Source organism: Schistocerca gregaria, chromosome 3 (assembly GCF_023897955.1).
Source record: "Schistocerca gregaria isolate iqSchGreg1 chromosome 3, iqSchGreg1.2, whole genome shotgun sequence".
Classification (NCBI taxonomy): Eukaryota; Metazoa; Arthropoda; class Insecta; order Orthoptera; family Acrididae; genus Schistocerca; species Schistocerca gregaria.
Genome location: NC_064922.1, coordinates 103,131,258 through 103,153,965, shown reverse-complemented (window position 1 = coordinate 103,153,965; position 22,708 = coordinate 103,131,258).

Genomic DNA, 22,708 nt, shown 5'->3' with positions numbered 1-22,708 from the left:
TTTCATCAACAGTGTGATAGTCCACAGACTACAGAATGCCTCCAGATGTGCATCGTAAACTTCTACTGGTATTCCAGGGAACGATCAAAACCTAGAATGTTTGAGACATTACCCCCATGGAGGAAAGTGCGCATGGTGACTGCTTTATTCAATCCCGATGCAATTTCTGTGTTTCATCAACACTCTGATAGTCCACAGATTACAGAATGCCTCCAGATGTGCATCGGAAACTACTACTGGTCTTCCAGGGAACGATCAAAGCGTAGACTGTTAGAGACATTACTTCCATGGAGGGAAGTGCGCATGGTGACGGCTTTATTCAATCCCGATGCAATTTATGTGTTTCATTACCACTCTGATAGTCCACAGATTACAGAATGCCTCCAGATGTGCATCGGAAACTACTACTGGTCTTCCAGGGAACGATCAAAGCGTAGACTGTTAGAGACATTTCTCCCATGGTGGAAAGTGCGCGTGGTGACTGTTGTATTCAATCCCGATGCAATTTCTGTGTTTCATCAACACTCTGATAGTCTACAGATCACAGATTGTCTCCAGATGTGCATCGTAAACTACTAATGGTCTTCCAGGGAACGATCAAAACGTAGACTGTTTGAGACATTACTCCCATGGAGGAAAGTGCGCATAAAGACTGTTGTATCCAATCCCGATGCAATTTCTGTGTTCCATCAACACTCAGATAGTCCACGGATTACAGAATGCCTCCAGATGTGCATCGGAAACTCCTACTGGTCTTCCAGGGAACGATCAAAGCGTAGCCTGTATTAAACTTACTCACAAGGAGGAAAGTGCACATGGTGACTGTTTTACTCAATCCCGATGCATTTTCTGAGTTTCATCAACTCTCTGATAGTCCACAGATTACAGAATGCCTCCAGATGTGCATCGGAAACTACTTCTGGTCTTCCAGGGAACGATCAAAGCATAGACTGTTAGAGACATTACTTCCATGGAGGAAAGTGCGCATGGTGACGGCTGTATTCAATCCCCATGCAATTTTCTGTGTTTCATCAATATTCTGATAGTCCACAGACTACAGACTGCCTCCAGATGTGCATCGGGAACTACTACTGGTCTTCCAGGGAACGATCAAAGAATAGCCTGTTTGAGACATTACTCCCATGGAGGAAAGTGCGCATGGTACCTGTTGTATTCAATCCCGATGCAATTTCTGTGTTTCATTAACAGTGTGATAGTCCACAGACTACAGAATGCCTCCAGATGTGCATCGTAAGCTACTACTGGTCTTCCAGGGAACGATCAAAACGTAGACTGTTTGAGACATTACCCCCATGGAGGAAAGTGCGCATGGTGACTGTTGTATTCAATCCCGATGCAATTTCTGTGTTTCATCAACACTCAGATACTCATCAGATTACAGAATGCCTCCAGACTTGCTTCGGAAACTACTACTGGTCTTCCAGAGAACGATCAAAGAGTAGACTGTTTGAGACATTACTCCCATGGAGGAAAGTGCGCATGGTGACTGTTGTATTCAGTCCCGATGCAATTTCTGTGTTTCATCAACACTCTGATAGTCCACAGATTACTGAATGCATCCATATGTGCATCGGAAACTACTACTATCCTTCAAGGGAACGATCAAAGCGTAGAATGTTTGAGACATTTTTCCCATGAAGGAAAGTGCGCATGGTGACTGTTGTATTCAATGCCGATGTAATTTTTTTGTTTGATCAACACTCAGATAGTCCACAGATTACAGAATGCCTCCAGATGTGCATTAGAAACTACTACTGGTCTTCCAGGGAATTATCAAAGCGTAGACTGTTAGAGACATTACTTCCATGGAGGAAAGTGCGCATGGTGACTGTTGTATTCAAACTCGATGCAATTTCTGTATTTCATCAACACTCAGATACTCATCAGATTACAGAATGCCTCCAGACTTGCTTCGGAAACTACTACTGGTCTTCCAGAGAACGATCAAAACGTAGACTGTTTGAGACATTACTCCCATGGAGGAAAGTGCGCATGGTGACTGTTGTATTCAATCCCGATGCAATTTCTGTGTTTTGATACACACTTTGAAGGTCCACAGATTACAGAATGCCGTCAGACTTGCTTCGGAAACTACTACTGGTCTTCCAGAGAACGATCAAAGAGTAGACTGTTTGAGACATTACTCCCATGGAGGAAAGTGCGCATGGTGACTGTTGTATTCAGTCCCGATGCAATTTCTGTGTTTCATCAACACTCTGATAGACCACAGATTACTGAATGCCTCCAGATGTGCATCGGAATCTACTACTGGCCTTCAAGGGAACGATCAAAGCGTAGAATGTTTGAGACATTTTTCCCATGAAGGAGAGTGCGCATGGTGACTGTTGTATTCAATCGCGATGTAATTTTTTTGTTTGATCAACACTCAGATAGTTTACAGATTACAGAATGCCTCCAGATGTGCATTACAAACTGCTACTGGTCTTCCAGGGAATTATCAAAGCGTAGACTGTTAGAGACATTACTTCCATGGAGGAAAGTGCGCATGGTGACGGCTTTATTCAATCCCGATGCAATATCTGTGTTTCATCAACACTCTGATAGTCCACAGAGTACAGAATGCCTCCAGATGTGCATCGGAAACTACTACTGGTCTTCCAGGGAACGATCAAAGCGTAGACTGTTAGAGACATTTCTCCCATGTTGGAAAGTGCGCGTGGTGACTGTTGTATACAATCCCGATGCAATCTCTGTGTTTCATCAACACTCTGATAGTCCACAGATTACAGATTGTCTCCAGATGTGCATCGTAAACTACTACTGGTCTTCCAGGGAACGATCAAAACGTAGACTGTTTGAGACATTACTCCCATGGAGGAAAGTGCGCATGGTGACTGTTGTATTCAATCCCGATGTAATTATTTTGTTTGATCAACACTCAGATAGTCCACAGATTACAGAGTGCCTCCAGATGTGCATTAGAAACTGCTACTGGTCTTCCAGGGAATTATCAAAGCGTAGACTGTTAGAGACATTACTTCCATGGAGGGAAGTGTGCATTGTGGCGGCTTTATTCAATCCCGATGCAATTTCTGTGTTTCATCAACACTCTGATAGTCCACAGATTACAGAATGCCTCCAGATGTGCATCGGAAACTACTACTGGTCTTCCAGGGAACGATCAAAGCGTAGACTGTTAGAGACATAACTTCCATGGAGGGAAGTGCGCATGGTGACGGCTTTATTCAATCCCGATGCAATTTATGTGTTTCATTACCACTCTGATAGTCCACAGATTACAGAATGCCACCAGATGTGCATCGGAAACTACTACTGGTCTTCCAGGGAACGATCAAAGCGTAGACTGTTAGAGACATTTCTCCCATGGTGGAAAGTGCGCGTGGTGACTGTTGTATTCAATCCCGATGCAATTTCTGTGTTTCATCAACACTCTGATAGTCTACAGATCACAGATTGTCTCCAGATGTGCATTGGAAACTACTAATGGTCTTCCAGGGAACGATCAAAACGTAGACTGTTTGAGACATTACTCCCATGGAGGAAAAGCGCATAAAGACTGTTGTATCCAATCCCGATGCAATTTCTGTGTTCCATCAACACTCAGATAGTCCACGGATTACAGAATGCCTCCAGATGTGCATCGGAAACTCCTACTGGTCTTCCAGGGAACGATCAAAGCGTAGCCTGTATTAAACTTACTCACAAGGAGGAAAGTGCACATGGTGACTGTTTTACTCAATCCCGATGCATTTTCTGAGTTTCATCAACTCTCTGATAGTCCACAGATTACAGAATGCCTTAAGATGTGCATCGGAAACTACTACTGGTCTTCCAGGGAACGATCAAAGCGTAGTCTGTTTGAGACATTACTCCCATGGAGGAAAGTGCGCATGGTGACTGTTGTATTCAGTCCCGATGCAATTTCTGTGTTTCATCAACACTCTGATAGTCCACAGATTACTGAATGAATCCAGATGTGCATCGGAAACTACTACTGGTCTTCCAGGGAACAATCAAACCGTAGACTGTTTGAGACTTTACTCCCATGGAGGAAAGTGCGCATGGTGACTGTTGTATTCAATCCCGATGCAATATCTGTGTTTCATCAACACTCTGATAGGCCACAGATTACAGAATACCTCCAGATGTGCATCGGAAACTACTACTGGCCTTCAAGGGAACGATCAAAGCGTAGAATGTTTGAGACATTTTTCCCATGAAGGAAAGTGCGCATGGTGACTGTTGTATTCAATCCCGATTTAATTTTTTTGTTTGATCAACACTCAGATAGTCCACAGATTACAGAATGCCTCCAGATGTGCATTGGAAACTTCTACTGGTCTTCCAGGGAATTATCCAAGCGTAGACTGTTATAGACATTACTCCCATGGAGGAAAGTGCGCATGGTGACTGTTGTATTCAATCCCGATGCAATTTCTGTGTTTCATCAACTCTCTGATAGTCCACAGATTACAAAATACCTCCAGATGTGCATCGGTACTACTACTGGTCTTCCAGGAAACGATCAAAGCGTATACTGTTTGAGACATTAATCCCATGGAGGAAAGTCCGCATGGTGACTGTTGTATTCAATCCCGAGGCAATTTCTGTGTTTCAATCCACACTTTGAAGATCCACAGATACACAATGCCTCCAGATGTGCATCGGAAACTCCTACTGGTCTTCCACGGAACGATCAAAGCGTAGACTGTTTGAGAATTACCCCCATGGAGGAAAGTGCGCATGGTGACTGTTGTATTCAATCCCGTTGCAATTTCTGTGTTTCATTAACACTCTGATAGTCCACATATTACAGATTGTCTCCAGATGTGCATCGGAAACTACCACTGGTCTTCCTAGGTACGATCAAAGCGTAGACTGTTTCAGACATTACTCCCATAGAGGAAAGTGCGCATGGTGACTATTGTATTCAATCCCGATGCAATTTCTGTGTTTCATCAACAGTCTGATAATCCACAGATTACAGAATGCCTCCAGATGTGCATCGGAAACTACTACTGGTCAACCAGGGAACGATCAAATCGTAGCCTGTATGAGAATTACTCACATGGAAGAAAGTGCACATGGTGACTGTTTTACTCAATCCCGATGCATTATCTGTGTTTCATCACCACTCAGATAGTCCACAGATTACAGAATGCCACCAGACGTGTATCGTAAACTACTACTGGTCTTCCAGGGAACGATCAAAGCGTAAACTGTTTGAGACATTACTCCCATGGTGGAAGGTGCGCATGGTGACTGTTATATTCAATCCCGATGCAATATCTGTGTTTCATTAAAACTCTGATAATCCACAGATTACAGAATGCCTCCAGATGTGCATCGGAAACTACTACTGGACTTAAAGGTAACGATCAAAGCGTAGAATGTTTGAGACATTTTTCCCATGAAGGAAAGTGCGCATGGTGACTGTTTTACTCAATCCCGATGCATTTTCTGTGTATCATCACCACTCTGTTAGTCCACAGATTACAGAATGCATCCAGATGTGCATCGGAAACTACTACTGGCCTTCAAGGGATCGATCAAAGCGTAGAATGTTTGAGACATTTTTCCCAGAAGGAAAGTGCGCATGGTGACTGTTGTATTCAATCCCGATTTAATATTTTTTTTGATCAACACTCAGATAGTCCACAGATTACAGAATGCCTCCAGATGTGCATTGGAAACTTCTACTGGTCTTCCAGGGAATTATCAAAGCGTAGACTGTTATAGACATTACTCCCATGGAGGAAAGTGCGCATGGTGACTGTTGTATTCAATCCCGATGCAATTTCTGTGATTCATCAACTCTCTGATAGTCCACTGATTACAAAATGCCTCCAGATGTGCATCGGTACTACTACTGGTCTTCCAGGAAACGATCAAAGCGTAGACTGTTTGAGACATTACTCCCATGGAGGAAAGTGCGCATGGTGACTGTTGTATTCAATCCCGATGCAATTTCTGTGTTACATCAACACTCTGATAGGCCACAGATTACAGAATACCTCCAGATGTGTATCGGAATCTACTTCTGGCCTTCAAGGGAAAGACCAAAGCGTAGACTGTTTGAGACATTTTTCCCATGAAGGAAAGTGCGCATGGTGACTGTTGTATTCAATCCCGATATAATTTCTGTGTTTCATCAACACTCAGATAGTCCACAGAATACAGATTGTTTCCAGATGTGCATCGGATCAACTACTGGTCTTCCTAGGTACGATCAAAGCGTAGACTGTTTCAGACATTACTCCGATAGAGGAAAGTGCACATGGTGACTGTTATATTCAATCCCGATGTAATTTCTGTGTTTTGATACACACTTTGAAGGTCCACAGATTACAGAATGCACCAGACGTGCATCGGAAACTACTACTGGTCTTCCATGGAACGATAAAAGCGTAGACTGTTTGAGAATTACCCCCATGGAGGAAAGTGCGCATGCCGACTGTTGTATTCAATCCCGATGCAATTTCTGTGTTTCATCAACACTCTGATAGGCCACAGATTACAGAATACCTCCAGATGTGTATCGGAATCTACTTCTGGCCTTCAAGGGAAAGACCAAAGCGTAGACTGTTTGAGACATTTTTCCCATGAAGGAAAGTGCGCATGGTGACTGTTGTATTCAATCCCGATATAATTTCTGTGTTTCATCAACACTCAGATAGACAACAGAATACAGATTGTCTCCAGATGTGCATCGGAAACAACTACTGGTCTTCCTAGGTACAATCAAAGCGTAGACTGTTTCAGACATTACTCCCATAGAGGAAAGTGCACATGGTGACTGTTGTATTCAATCCCGATGCAATTTCTGTGTTTCATCAACTCTCTGATAGTCCACAGATTACAAAATGCCTCCAGATGTGCATCGGTACTACTACTGGTCTTCCAGGAAACGATCAAAGCGTATACTGTTTGAGACATTAATCCCATGGAGGAAAGTCCGCATGGTGACTGTTGTATTCAATCCCGAGGCAATTTCTGAGTTTCAATCCACACTTTGAAGATCCACAGATACACAATGCCTCCAGATGTGCATCGGAATCTACTTCTGGCCTTCAAGGGAAAGACCAAAGCGTAGATTGTTTGAGACATTTTTCCCATGAAGGAAAGTGCGCATGGTGACTGTTGTATTCAATCCCGATATAATTTCTGTGTTTCATCAACACTCAGATAGACAACAGAATACAGATTGTCTCCAGATGTGCATCGGAAACAACTACTGGTCTTCCTAGGTACAATCAAAGCGTAGACTGTTTCAGACATTACTCCCATAGAGGAAAGTGCACATGGTGACTGTTGTATTCAATCCCGATGCAATTTCTGTGTTTCATCAACTCTCTGATAGTCCACAGATTACAAAATGCCTCCAGATGTGCATCGGTACTACTACTGGTCTTCCAGGAAACGATCAAAGCGTATACTGTTTGAGACATTAATCCCATGGAGGAAAGTCCGCATGGTGACTGTTGTATTCAATCCCGAGGCAATTTCTGAGTTTCAATCCACACTTTGAAGATCCACAGATACACAATGCCTCCAGATGTGCATCGGAAACTCCTACTGGTCTTCCACGGAACGATCAAAGCGTAGACTGTTTGAGAATTACCCCCATGGAGGAAAGTGCGCATGGTGACTGTTGTATTCAATCCCGTTGCAATTTCTGTGTTTCATTAACACTCTGATAGTCCACATATTACAGATTGTCTCCAGATGTGCATCGGAAACTACCACTGGTCTTCCTAGGTACGATCAAAGCGTAGACTGTTTCAGACATTACTCCCATAGAGGAAAGTGCGCATGGTGACTATTGTATTCAATCCCGATGCAATTTCTGTGTTTCATCAACAGTCTGATAATCCACAGATTACAGAATGCCTCCAGATGTGCATCGGAAACTACTACTGGTCAACCAGGGAACGATCAAAGCGTAGACTGTATGAGAATTACTCAGATGGAAGAAAGTGCACATGGTGACTGTTTTACTCAATCCCGATGCATTATCTGTGTTTCATCAACACTCTGATAGTCCACAGATTATAGAATGCCTCCAGATGTGCATCGGAAATTACTACTGGTCTTCCTGGGAACAACCAAAGCGTAGTCTGTCTGAGACAATACTCCCATGGAGGAAAGTGCTCATGGTGACTGTTGTATTGAATCCCGATGCCATTTCTGTGTTTCATCAACACTCAGATAGTCCACAGATTACAGAATGCCACCAGACGTGTATCGGAAACTACTACTGGTCTTCCAGGGAACGATCAAAGCGTAACCTGTTTGAGACATTACTCCCATGGAGGAAGGTACGCATGGTGACAGTTGTATTCAATCCCGATGCAATATCTGTGTTTCATCAAAACTCTGATAATCCACAGATTACAGAATGCCTCCAGATGTGCATCGGAAACTACTACTGGCCTTAAAGGTAACGATCAAAGCGTAGAATGTTTGAGACATTTTTCCCATGAAGGAAAGTGCGCATGGTGACTGTTTTACTCAATCCCGATGCATTTTCTGTGTTTCATCACCACTCTGTTAGTCCACAGATTACAGAATGCCTCCAGATGTGCATCGGAAACTACTACTGGCCTTCAAGTAAACGATCAAAGCGTAGAATGTTTGAGACATTTTTCCCAGAAGGAAAGTGCACATGGTGACTGTTGTATTCAATCCCGATTTAATATTTTTGTTTGATCAACACTCAGATAGTCCACAGATTACAGAATGCCTCCAGATGTGCATTGGAAACTTCTACTTCTCTTCCAGGGAATAATTAAAGCGTAGACTGTTATAGACATTACTCCCATGGAGGAAAGTGCGCATGGTGACTGTTGTATTCAATCCCGATGCAATTTCTGTGTTTCATCAACTCTCTGATAGTCCACTGATTACAAAATGCCTCCAGATGTGCATCGGTACTACTACTGGTCTTCCAGGAAACGATCAAAGCGTAGACTGTTTGAGACATTACTCCCATGGAGGAAAGTGCGCATGGTGACTGTTGTATTCAATCCCGATGCAATTTCTGTGTTTCATCAACACTCTGATAGGCCACAGATTACAGAATACCTCCAGATGTGTATCGGAATCTACTTCTGGCCTTCAAGGGAAAGACCAAAGCGTAGACTGTTTGAGACATTTTTCCCATGAAGGAAAGTGCGCATGGTGACTGTTGTATTCAATCCCGATATAATTTCTGTGTTTCATCAACACTCAGATAGTCCACAGAATACAGATTGTCTCCAGATGTGCATCCGAAACTACCACTGGTCTTCCAGGGAACGATCAAAGCATAGACTGTTTGAGGCATTACTGCCATGGATAAAAGTTTTCATGGTGACAGTTGTATTCAATCCTGATGCAATTTCTGTGTTTCATCAGCACTCTGATAGTCCATAGATTACAGAATGCCTCCAGATGTGCATTGGAAACTACTACTGGCCTTCCAAAGAATGATCGAAGCGTAGACTGTTAGAGACATTACTTCCATGGAGGAAAGTGCGCATGGTGACGGCTTTATTCAATCCCGATGCAATTTCTGTGTTTCATCAACACTCTGATAGCCCACAGATTACAGAATGCCTCCAGATGTGCATCGGAAACTACTACTGGTCTTCCAGGGAACGATCAAAACATAGACTGTTAGAGACATTACTTCCATGGAGGAAAGTGCGCATGGTGACGGCTGTATTCAATCCCGATGCAATTTCTGTGTTGCATCAACACTCTGATAGCCCACAGATTACAGAATGCCTCCAGATGTGCATCGGAAACTACTACTGGTCTTCCAGGGAACGATCAAAGCATAGACTGTTAGAGACATTACTCCCATGGAGGAATGTGCGCATGGTGACTGTTGTATTCAATCCCGATGCAATTTCTGTGTTTCATCAACACTCTGATAGTCCACAGATTACAGAATGCCTCCAGACTTGCTTCGGAAACTACTACTGGTCTTCCAGTGAACGATCAAAGAGTAGACTGTTTGAGACATTACTCCCATGGAGGAAAGTGCGCATGGTGACTGTTGAATTCAGTCCCGATGCAATTTCTGTGTTTCATCAACACTCTGATAGTCCACAGATTACTGAATGCCTCCAGATGTGCATCGGAAACTACTACTGGTCTTCCAGGGAACAATCAAACCGTAGACTGTTTGAGACATTACTCCCATGGAGGAAAGTGCGCATGGTGACTGTTGTATTCAATCCCGATGCAATATCTGTGTTTCTTCAACACTCTGATAGGCCACAGATTACAGAATACCTCCAGATGTGCATCGGAAACTCCTACTGGTCTACCACGGAACGATCAAAGCGTAGACTGTTTGAGAATTACCCCCATGGAGGAAAGTGCGCATGGTGACTGTTGTATTCAATCCCGTTGCAATCTCTGTGTTTCATTAACACTCTGATAGTCCACATATTATAGATTGTCTCCAGTTGTGCATCGGAAACTACCACTGGTCTTCCTAGGTACGATCAAAGCGTAGACTGTTTCAGACATTACTCCCATAGAGGAAAGTGCGCATGGTGACTATTGTATTCAATCCCGATGCAATTTCTGTGTTTCATCAACAGTCTGATATTCCACAGATTACAGAATGCCTCCAGATGTGTATCGTAAACTACTACTGGTCAACCAGGGAACGATCAAAGCGTAGCCTGTATGAGAATTACTCACATGGAAGAAAGTGCACATGGTGACTGTTTTACTCAATCCCGATGCATTATCTGTGTTTCATCAACACTCTGATAGTCCACAGATTATAGAATGCCTCCAGATATGCATCGGAAATTACTACTGGTCTTCCTGTTAACAACCAAAGCGTAGTCTGTCTGAGACAATACTCCCATGGAGGAAAGTGCGCATGGTGACTGTTGTATTGAATCCCGATGCCATTTCTGTGTTTCATCAACACTCAGATAGTCCACAGATTACAGAATGCCACCAGACGTGTATCGGAAACTACTACTGGTCTTCCAGGGAACGATCAAAGCGTAAACTGTTTGAGACATTACTCCCATGGAGGAAGGTGCGCATGGTGACTGTTGTATTCAATCCGGATGCAATATCTGTGTTTCATCAAAACTCTGATAGTCCACAGATTACAGAATGCCTCCTGATGTGCATCGGAAACTACTACTAGCCTTAAAGGTAACGATCAAAGCGTAGAATGTTTGAGACATTTTTCCCATGAAGGAAAGTGCGCATGGTGACTGTTTTACTCAATCCCGATGCATTTTCTGTGTTTCATCACCACTCTGTTAGTCCACAGATTACAGAATGCCTCCAGATGTGCATCGGAAACTACTACTGGTCTTCCTTGGAACGACCAAAGCGTAGACTGTTTGAGACAATACTCCCATGGAGGAAAGTGCGCATGGTGACAGTTGTATTTAATCCCGATGCAATTTCTGTGTTTCATCAACACTCTGATAGTCCACAGATTACAGAATGCCTCCAGATGTGTATCGGAAACTACTTCTGGTCTTCCAGGGTACGATCAAAGAATAGACTGTTTAAGACATTACTCCCATGGAGGAAAGTGCGCATGGTGCCTGTTGTATTTAATCCCGATGCAAATTTTTGTGTTTCATCAACAGTCTGAGAGTCCACAGACTACAGAATGCCTCCAGATGAGCATCGTAAACTACTACTGGTCTTAAAGGGAACGATCAAAACGTAGACTGTTTGAGACATTACTCCCATGGAGGAAAGTGCGCGAGGAGACTGTTGCATTCAATTCCGATGCAATTTATGTGTTTCATCAACACTCTGATAGTCCACAGATTACAGTTTGCCTCCAGATGTGCATCGGAAACTACTACTGGTCTTCCAGTAAACGATCAAAGCGTAGACAGTTTGAGACATTACTCCCATAAAGGAAAGTGCGCATGGTGACTGTTGTATTCGGTCCCGATGCTATTTCTGTGTTTCATCAACACTCTGGTAGTCCACAGATTGCAGAATGCCTCCAGATGTGCATCCGAAACTACCACTGGTCTTCCAGGGAACGATCAAAGCATAGACAGTTTGAGGCATTACTGCCATGGATAAAAGTTTTCATGGTGACAGTTGTATTCAATCCTGATGCAATTTCTGTGTTTCATCAGCACTCTGATAGTCCACAGATTACAGAATGCCTCCAGATGTGCATTGGAAACTACTACTGGCCTTCCAAAGAATGATCGAAGCGTAGACTGTTAGAGACATTACTTCCATGGAGGAAAGTGCGAATGGTGACGGCTTTATTCAATCCCGATGCAATTTCTGTGTTTCATCAACACTCTGATAGCCCACAGATTACTGAATGCCTCCAGATGTGCATCGGAAACTACAACTGGTCTTCCAGGGAACGATCAAAGCATAGACTGTTAGAGACATTACTTCCATGGAGGAAAGTGCGCATGGTGACGGCTGTATTCAATCCCGATGCAATTTCTGTGTTTCATCAACACTCTGATAGCCCACAGATTACAGAATGACTCCAGATGTGCATCGGAAACTACTACTGGTCTTCCAGGGAACGATCAAAGCATAGACTGTTAGAGACATTACTTCCATGGAGGAAAGTGCGCATGGTGACTGTTGTATTCAATCCCGATGCAATTTCTGTATTTCATCAGCACTATGATAGTCCACAGATTACAGAATGCCTCCAGATGTGCATCTGAAACTACTACTGGTCTTCCAAGGAACGATCAAAGCGTAGACTGTTAGAGACATTTCTCCCATGGTGGAAAGTGCGCGTGGGGACCGTTGTATTCAATCCCGATGCAATTTCTGTGTTTCATCAGAACTCTGATAGTCCACAGATTACAGAATGCCTCCATATGTGCATCGGAAACTACTACTGGTCTTCCAGGGAACGATCAAAAAATAGACTGTTTGAGACAATACTCCCATGGAGGAAAGTGCGAATGGTGACTTTTGTATTCAATCCTGATGCAATTTCTGTGTTTCATCAACAGTCTGAGAGTCCACAGATTGCAGAATGCCTCCAGATGTGCATCGGAAACTACTACTGGTCTTCCAGGGAACGATCAAAGCGTAGCCTGTATTAGAATTACTCACATGGAGGAAAGTGCACATGGTGACTGTTTTACACAATCCCGATGCATTTTCTGAGTTTCATCAACACTCAGATAGTCCACAGATTACAGAATGCCTCCAGATGAGTATCTGAAACAACTACTGGTCTTCCTGGGAACGATTAAAGCGTAGACTGTCTGAGACAATACTCCCTAGGAGGAAAGTGCGCATGGTGATTGTTGTATTCAATCCCGATGCAATTTCTGTGTTTCATCAACACTCTGATAGTCCACAGATTACAGAATGTCTCCAGATGTGCATCGGAAACTACTACTGGTCTTCCAGGGAACGATTAAAGCATAGACTGTTTGAGACATTACTCCCATAAAGGAATGTGCGCATGGTGACTGTTGTATTCGGTCCCGATGCAATATCTGTGTTTCATTAACACTCTGATAGTCCACAGATTACAGAATGCCTCAAGATGAGCATCGGAAACTACTACTGATATTCCAGGGAGCGATCAAAGCATAGACTGTTTGAGACATTACTCCCATGGAGGAACGTTCTCATGGTGACTCTTGTATTCAATCCCGATGTAATTTCTGTGTTTCATCAGCACTCTGATAGTCCACAGATTACAGAATGCATCCAGATGAGCATAGGAAACTACTACTGGTCTTCCAGGGAACGATCAAATCGTAGACTGTTAGAGACATTACTTCCATGGAGGAAAGTGCGCATGGTGCCTCCTGTACTCAATCACGATGCAATATCTTTGTTTCATCAACACTCTGATAGTCCACAGATTACAGAATGCCACCAGATGGGCATCGGAAACTACTACTGGTCTTCCAGGGAACGATCAAAGCGTAGTCTGTTTGAGACATACCTCCCGTGGAGGAAAGTACGAATGGTGACTGTTGTATTAAATCCCGATGCAATTTCTGTGTTTCATCAACACTCTGACAGTCCACTTATTACAGATTGCCTCCAGATGTGCTTCGGAAATTACTACTGGTCTTCCAGAGAACGATCAAAGCGTAGACTGTTTGAGACATAACTTTTATAGAGGAAAGTGCTTTTGGTGACTGTTGTATTCAATCCCGATGCAATTACTGTGATTCATCAACACTCTGATAGTCCACAGATTACAGAATGCAACGAGATTTGCATCGGAAACTACTACTGGTCTTCCAGGGAACGATCAAAGCGTAGACTGTTTGAGACATTACTCCCACGGAGGAAGGTGCGCATGGTGACAGTTGTATTCAATCCCGATGCAATTTCTGTGTTTCATCAACACTCTGATACTCCACAGATTGCAGAATGCCACCAGATGGGCATCGGAACTACTACTGGTCTTCCAGGGAATTATCAAAGCGTAGACTGTTTGAGACATTACTCCCACGGAGGAAAGTGCACTTGGTGACTGTAGTCAATCCCGATGCAATTTCTGTGTTTCATCAACAGTCTGATAGACCACAGATTACAGAGTGCCTCCAGAAGTGAATCGGAAACTACTGCTGGTCTTCCAGGGAACCATCAAAGCGTAGACTGTTTGAGACATTACTCCCATGGAGGAAAGTGCGCATGGTGACCGTTGTATTCAATCCCGATGCAATTTCTGTGTTTCATCAACACTCTGATAGTCCACAGATTGCAGAATGCCACCAGATGGGCATCGGAAACTACTACTGGTCTTCCAGGGAATGATCAAAGCGTAGACTGTTAGAGACATTACTCCCATGGAGGAAAGTGCGCATGATGACTGTTGTATGTAATCCCGATGCAATTTATATGATTCATCAACACTCTGATAGTACACAGATTACAGAATGCCTACAGATGTGCATCGGTAACTACTACTGGTCTTCCAGGGAACGATCAAAGCGTAGACTGTTACAGACATTACTGCCATGGAGGAAAGTGCGCATGATGACTGTTGAATGTAATCCCGATGCAATTTCTGTGTTTCATCAATACTCTGATAGTCCACAGATTACAGAATGCCTCCAGATGTGCATCGGAAACTACTACTGGTCTTCCAAGGAACGATCAAAGCGTAGCCTGTTTGAGAATTACTCCCATGGAGGAGAGTGCGGATGGTGACTGTTGTATTCAATCCCGATGGAATTTCTCAGTTTCGTCTACAGTCGGATAGTCCACAGATTACAGAATGCCGCCAGATGTGCATCGTAAACTACTACTGCTCTTCCAGGGAACGATCAACACGTAGACTCTATGAGACATTACTCCCATGGAGGAAAGTGCGCATGGTGCCTGTTGTATTCAATCCCGATGAAATTTCTGTGTTTCATCGACACACTGATAGTCCACAGATTACAGATTGTCTCCAGATGTGCATCGGAAACTACTACTCGTCTTCCAGGGAACAATCAAAACATAGACTGTTTGAGTCATTACTCCCATAAAGGAAAGTGCGAATGGTGACTGTTGTATTCAGTCCCGATGCAATTTCTGTGTTTCATCAGCACTCTGATAGTCCACAGATTACAGAATGCCTGCAAATGTGCATAGGAAACTACTACTGGTCTTCCAGGGAACGATCAAATCGTAGACTGTTAGGGACATTACTTCCATGGAGGAAAGTGCGCATGGTGCCTGTTGTATTCAATTCCGATGCAATTTTTGTGTTTCATCAACACTCTGATAGTCCACAGATTACAGAATGCCTCCAGTTGTGCATCGGGAACTACTACTGGTCTTCCAGGGAACGATCAAAGAGTAGACTGTTTGAGACACTGTTCGCATGGAGGAAAGTGTGCATGGTGACTGTTGTATTGAATCCCGATGCCATTTCTGTGTTCCATCAACATTCTGATAGTCCACAGATTACAGATTGCCTCCATATGAGCATCGGAAACTACTACTGGTCTTCAAGGGAACGATCAAAGCGTAGACTGTTTGAGACATTACTCCCATGGTGGAAAGTGCGCATGGTGACTTTTGTATTCAATCCCGAGGCAATTTCTGTGATTCAATACACACTTTGAAGGTACACAGATTACAGAATGCCTCCAGATGTGCATCGGAAACTGCTACTGGCCTTCCAGGGAACGATCAAAGCATAGACTGTTTGAGAATTACCCCCATGAGGGAAAGTGCGCATGGTGGCTGTTGTATTCAATGCCGATGCAATTTCTGTGTTTCATCAACACTCTGATAGTCCACAGATTACAGAATGGCACGAGACGTGCATCGGAACTATTACTGGTCTCCCAGGGAACAATCAAAGCGTAGACTGTTTGAGACATTACCCCCGTGGAGGAAAGTGCGCATGGTGACTGGGTATTCAATCCAGATGCAATTATTGTGTTTCATCAACACTTTGAACGTCCACAGATTACAGAATGCCTCCATATGTGCATCGGAAACTACTACTGGTCTTCCAGGGAACGATCAAAGCGTAGACTGTTTGAGACACTGCTCCCTTGGAGGAAAGTGCGCATGGTGACTGTTATATTCAATTCCGATGCAATTTCTGTGGTTCATCAACACTCAGATAGCCCACAGATTACAGAATGCTTCCAGGTGTGCATCGGAAACTACTACTGGTCTTCCAGGGAATAATCAAATCGTAGACTGTTAGAGACATTACTACAATGGAGGAAAGTGCGAATGCTGACTGTTATATTCAATCCCGATGCAATTTCTGTGTTTCATCAACAGTCTGATAGACCACAGATTACAGAATTCCTCCAGATGTGCATCGGAAACTACTGCTGGTCTTCCAGGGAACGATCAAAGCGTAGACTGTTTGAGACATTACTCCCATGGAGGGAAGTGCGCATGGTGACTGTTGTATTCAATCCCGATGCAATTTCTGTGTTTCATCAACACTCTGACAGACCACTGATTACAGAATGCCTCCAGAAGTGAATCGGAAACTACTGCTGGTCTTCCAGGGAACGATCAAAGCGTAGACTGTTTGAGACATTACTCCCATGGAGGAAAGTGCGCATGGTGACCGTTGTATTCAATCCCGATGCAATATCTGTGTTTCATCAACACACTGATAGTCCACAGATTGCAGAATGCCACCAGATGGGCATCGGAAACTACTACTGGTCTTCCAGGGAATGATCAAAGCGTAGACTGTTAGAGACATTACTCCCATGGAGGAAAGTGCGCATGATGACTGTTGTATTTAATCCCGATGCAATTTATATGATTCATCAACACTCTGATAGTACACAGATTACAGAATGCCTACAGATGTGCATCGGTAACTACTACTGGTCTTCCAGGGAACGATCAAAGCGTAGACTGTTACAGACATTACTGCCATGGAGGAAAGTGCGCATGATGACTGTTGAATTTAATCCCGATGCAATTTCTGTGTTTCATCAATACTCTGATAGTCCACAGATTACAGAATGCCTCCCGATGTGCATCGGAAACTACTACTGGTCTTCCAGGGAACGATCAAAGCGTAGACTGTTAGAGACATTTCTCCCATGGTGGAAATTGCGCGTGTTGACCGTTGTATTCAATCCCGATGCAATTTCTGTGTTTCATCAGAACTCTGATAGTCCACAGATTACAGAATGCCTCCAGATGTGCATCGGAAACTACCACTGGTCTTCCAGGGAACGATCAAAAAATAGACTGTTTGTGACAATACTCACATGGAGGAAAGTGCGAATGGTGACTTTTGTATTCAATCCTGATGCAATTTCTGTGTTTCATCAACAGTCTGAGAGTTCACAGATTGCAGAATGGCTCCAGATGTGCATCGGAAACTACTACTGGTCTTCCAGGGAACGATCAAAGCGAGGCCTGTATTAGAATTACTCACATGGAGGAAAGTGCACATGGTGACTGTTTTACACAATCCCGATGCATTTTCTGAGTTTCATCAACACTCTGATAGTCCACAGATTACAGAATGCCTCCAGATGAGTATCTGAAACTACTACTGGTCTTCCTGGGAACGATTTAAGCGTAGACTGTCTGAGACAATACTCCCTAGGAGGAAAGTGCGCATGGTGATTGTTGTATTCAATCCCGATGCAATTTCTGTGTTTCATCAACACTCTGATAGTCCACAGATTACAGAATGTCTCCAGATGTGCATCGGAAACTACTACTGGTCTTCCAGGGAACGATTAAAGCATAGACTGTTTGAGACATTACTGCCATGGAGGAACGTTCTCATGGTGACTCTTGTATTCAATCCCGATGCAATTTCTGTGTTTCATCAGCACTCTGATAGTCCACAGATTACAGAATGCATCCAGATGTGCATAGGAAACTACTACTGGTCTTCCAGGGAACGATCAAATCGTAGACTGTTAGAGACATTACTTCCATGGAGGAAAGTGCGCATGGTGCATCCTGTACTCAATCACGATGCAATATCTTTGTTTCATCAACACTCTGATAGTCCACAGATTACAGAATGCTTCCAGATGTGCATCGGAAACTACTACTGGTCTTCCAGGGAATAATCAAATCGTAGACTGTTAGAGACATTACTACAATGGAGGAAAGTGCGAATGCTGACTGTTATATTCAATCCCGATGCAATTTCTGTGTTTCATCAACAGTCTGATAGACCACAGATTACAGAATGCCTCCAGATGTGCATCGTAAACTACTGCTGGTCTTCCAGGGAACGATCAAAGCGTAGACTGTTTGAGACATTACTCCCATGGAGGGAAGTGCGCATGGTGACTGTTGTATTCAATCCCGATGCAATTTCTGTGTTTCATCAACACTCTGACAGACCACTGATTACAGAATGCCTCCAGAAGTGAATCGGAAACTACTGCTGGTCTTCCAGGGAACGATCAAAGCGTAGACTGTTTGAGACATTACTCCCATGGAGGGAAGTGCGCATGGTGACTGTTGTATTCAATCCCGATGCAATTTCTGTGTTTCATCAACACTCTGATACTCCACAGATTGCAGAATGCCACCAGATGGGCATCGGAACTACTACTGGTCTTCCAGGGAATTATCTAAGCGTAGACTGTTTGAGACATTACTCCCACGGAGGAAAGTGCACTTGGTGACTGTAGTCAATCCCGATGCAATTTCTGTGTTTCATCAACAGTCTGATAGACCACAGATTACAGAATGCCTCCAGAAGTGAATCGGAAACTACTGCTGGTCTTCCAGGGAACCATCAAAGCGTAGACTGTTTGAGACATTACTCCCATGGAGGAAAGTGCGCATGGTGACCGTTGTATTCAATACCGATGCAATTTCTGTGTTTCATCAACACTCTGATAGTCCACAGATTGCAGAATGCCACCAGATGGGCATCGGAAACTACTACTGGTCTTCCAGGGAATGATCAAAGCGTAGACTGTTAGAGACATTACTCCCATGGAGGAAAGTGCGCATGATGACTGTTGTATGTAATCCCGATGCAATTTATATGATTCATCAACACTCTGATAGTTCACAGATTACAGAATGCCTACAGATGTGCATCGGTAACTACTACTGGTCTTCCAGGGAACGATCAAAGCGTAGACTGTTACAGAAATTACTGCCATGGAGGAAAGTGCGCATGATGACTGTTGAATTTAATCCCGATGCAATTTCTGTGTTTCATCAATACTCTGATAGTCCACAGATTACAGAATGCCTCCAGATGTGCATCGGAAACGACTACTGGTCTTCCAAGGAACGATCAAAGCGTAGCCTGTTTGAGAATTACTCCCATGGAGGAGAGTGCGGATGGTGACTGTTGTATTCAATCCCGATGGAATTTCTCAGTTTAATCTACAGTCGGATAGTCCACAGATTACAGAATGCCGCCAGATGTGCATCGTAAACTACTACTGCTCTTCCAGGGAACGATCAACTCGTAGACTGTATGAGACATTACTCCCATGGAGGAAAGTGCGCATGGTGACTGTTGTATTCAATCCCGATGAAATATCTGTGTTTCATCGACACTCTGATAGTCCACAGATTACAGATTGTCTCCAGATGTGCATCGGAAACTACTACTCGTCTTCCAGGGAACGATCAAAACATAGACTGTTTGAGTCATTACTCCCATAAAGGAAAGTGCGAATGGTGACTGTTGTATTCAGTCCCGATGCAATTTCTGTGTTTCATCAGCACTCTGATAGTCCACAGATTACAGAATGCCTGCAAATGTGCATAGGAAACTACTACTGGTCTTCCAGGGAACGATCAAATCGTAGACTGTTAGGGACATTACTTCCATGGAGGAAAGTGCGCATGGTGCCTGTTGTATTCAATTCCGATGCAATTTTTGTGTTTCATCAACACTCTGATAGTCCACAGATTACAGAATGCCACCAGATGGGCATCGGAAACTACTACTGGTCTTCGAGGGAACGATCAAAGCGTAGACTGTTTGAGACATTACTTCCATTGAGGAAAGTGCGCATGGTGACTGTTGTATTAAATCCCGACGCAATTTCTGTGTTTCATCAACACTCAGATAGTTCACAAATTACAGAATGCCTCCAGATGTGCATCGGAAACTACTACTGGTCTTCCAGGGAAAGATCAAGGCGTAGGCTGTTAGAGACATTACTCCCATGGAGGAGAGTGCGCATGATGACTGTTGTATTTAATCCCGATGCAATTTATGTGATTCATCAACCCTCTGATAGTCCACAGATTACAGAATGCCTCCAGTTGTGCATAGGAAACTACTACTGGTCTTCCAGGGAACGATCAAAGAGTAGACTGTTTGAGACACTGTTCGCATGGAGGAAAGAGTGCATGGTGACTGTTGTATTGAATCCCGATGCCATTTCTGTGTTCCATCAACACTCTGATAGTCCACAGATTACAGATTGCCTCCAGATGAGCATCGGAAACTACTACTGGTCTTCAAGGGAACGATCAAAGCGTAGACTGTTTGAGACATTACTTCCATGGAGAAAAGGGCGCATGGTGAATGTTGTATTCAATCCCGACGCAATTTCTGTGTTTCATCAACACTCAGATAGGTCACAGGTTACAGAATGCCTCCAGATGTGCATCGGTAACTACTACTGGTCTTCCAGGGAACGATCAAAGCGTAGACTGTTTGAGACATTACTCCCATGGTGGAAAGTGCGCATGGTGACTTTTGTATTCAATCCCGAGGCAATTTCTGTGTTTCAATACACACTTTGAAGGTACACAGATTACAGAATGCCTCCAGATGTGCATCGGAAACTGCTACTGGCCTTCCAGGGAACGATCAAAGCATAGACTGTTTGAGAATTACCCCCATGTAGGAAAGTGCGCATGGTGGCTGTTGTATTCAATGCCGATGCAATTTCTGTGTTTTATCAACACTCTGATAGTCCACAGATTACAGAATGGCACGAGACGTGCATCGGAACTATTACTGGTCTCCCAGGGAATTATCAAAGCGTAGACTGTTTGAGACATTACTCCCGTGGAGGAAAGTGCGCATGGTGACTGGGTATTCAATCCAGATGCAATTATTGTATTTCATCAACACTTTGAACGTCCACAGATTACAGAATGCCTCCATATGTGCATCGGAAACTACTACTGGTCTTCCAGGAAACGATCAAAGCGTAGACTGTTTGAGACACTGCTCCCTTGGAGGAAAGTGCGCATGGTGACTGTTATATTCAATTCCGATGCAATTTCTGTGGTTCATCAAAACTCAGATAGTCCACAGATTACAGAATGCTTCCAGATGTGCATCGGAAACTACTACTGGTCTTCCAGGGAATTATCAAAGCGTAGACTGTTTGAGACATTACTCCCATGGAGGAAAGTGCGCATGGTGACTGTTGTATTCAATCCCGATGCAATTTCTGTGTTTCATCAACACTCTGACAGACCACTGATTACAGAATCCCTCCAGATGTGCATCGGAACTACTACTGGTCTTCCAGGGAATTATCAAAGCGTAGACTGTTTGAGACATTACTCCCATGGAGGAAAGTGCACTTGGTGACTGTAGTCAATCCCGATGCAATTTCTGTGTTTCATCAACAGTCTGATAGACCACAGATTACAGAATGCCTCCAGAAGTGAATCGAAAACTACTGCTGGTCTTCCAGGGAACGATCAAAGCGTAGACTGTTTGAGACATTACTCCCATGGAGGAAAGTGCGCATGGTGACCGTTGTATTCAATCCCGATGCAATTTCTGTGTTTCATCAACACTCTGATAGTCCACAGATTGCAGAATGCCACCAGATGGGCATCGGAAACTACTACTGGTCTTCCAGGGAATGATCAAAGCGTAGACTGTTAGAGACATTACTCCCATGGAGGAAAGTGCGCATGATGACTGTTGTATTTAATCCCGATGCAATTTCTGTGTTTCATCAATACTCTGATGGTCCACAGATTACAGAATGCCTCCAGATGTGCATCGGAAACTACTACTGGTCTTCCAGGGAACGATCAAAGCGTAGACTGTTAGAGACATTTCTCCCATGGTGGAAAGTGCGCGTGGGGACCGTTGTATTCAATCCCGATGCAATTTCTGTGTTTCATCAGAACTCTGATAGTCCACAGATTACAGAATGCCTCCAGATGTGCATCGGAAACTACTACTGGTCTTCCAGGGAACGATCAAAAAATAGACTGTTTGAGACAATACTCACATGGAGGAAAGTGCGAATGGTGACTTTTGTATTCAATCCTGATGCAATTTCTGTGT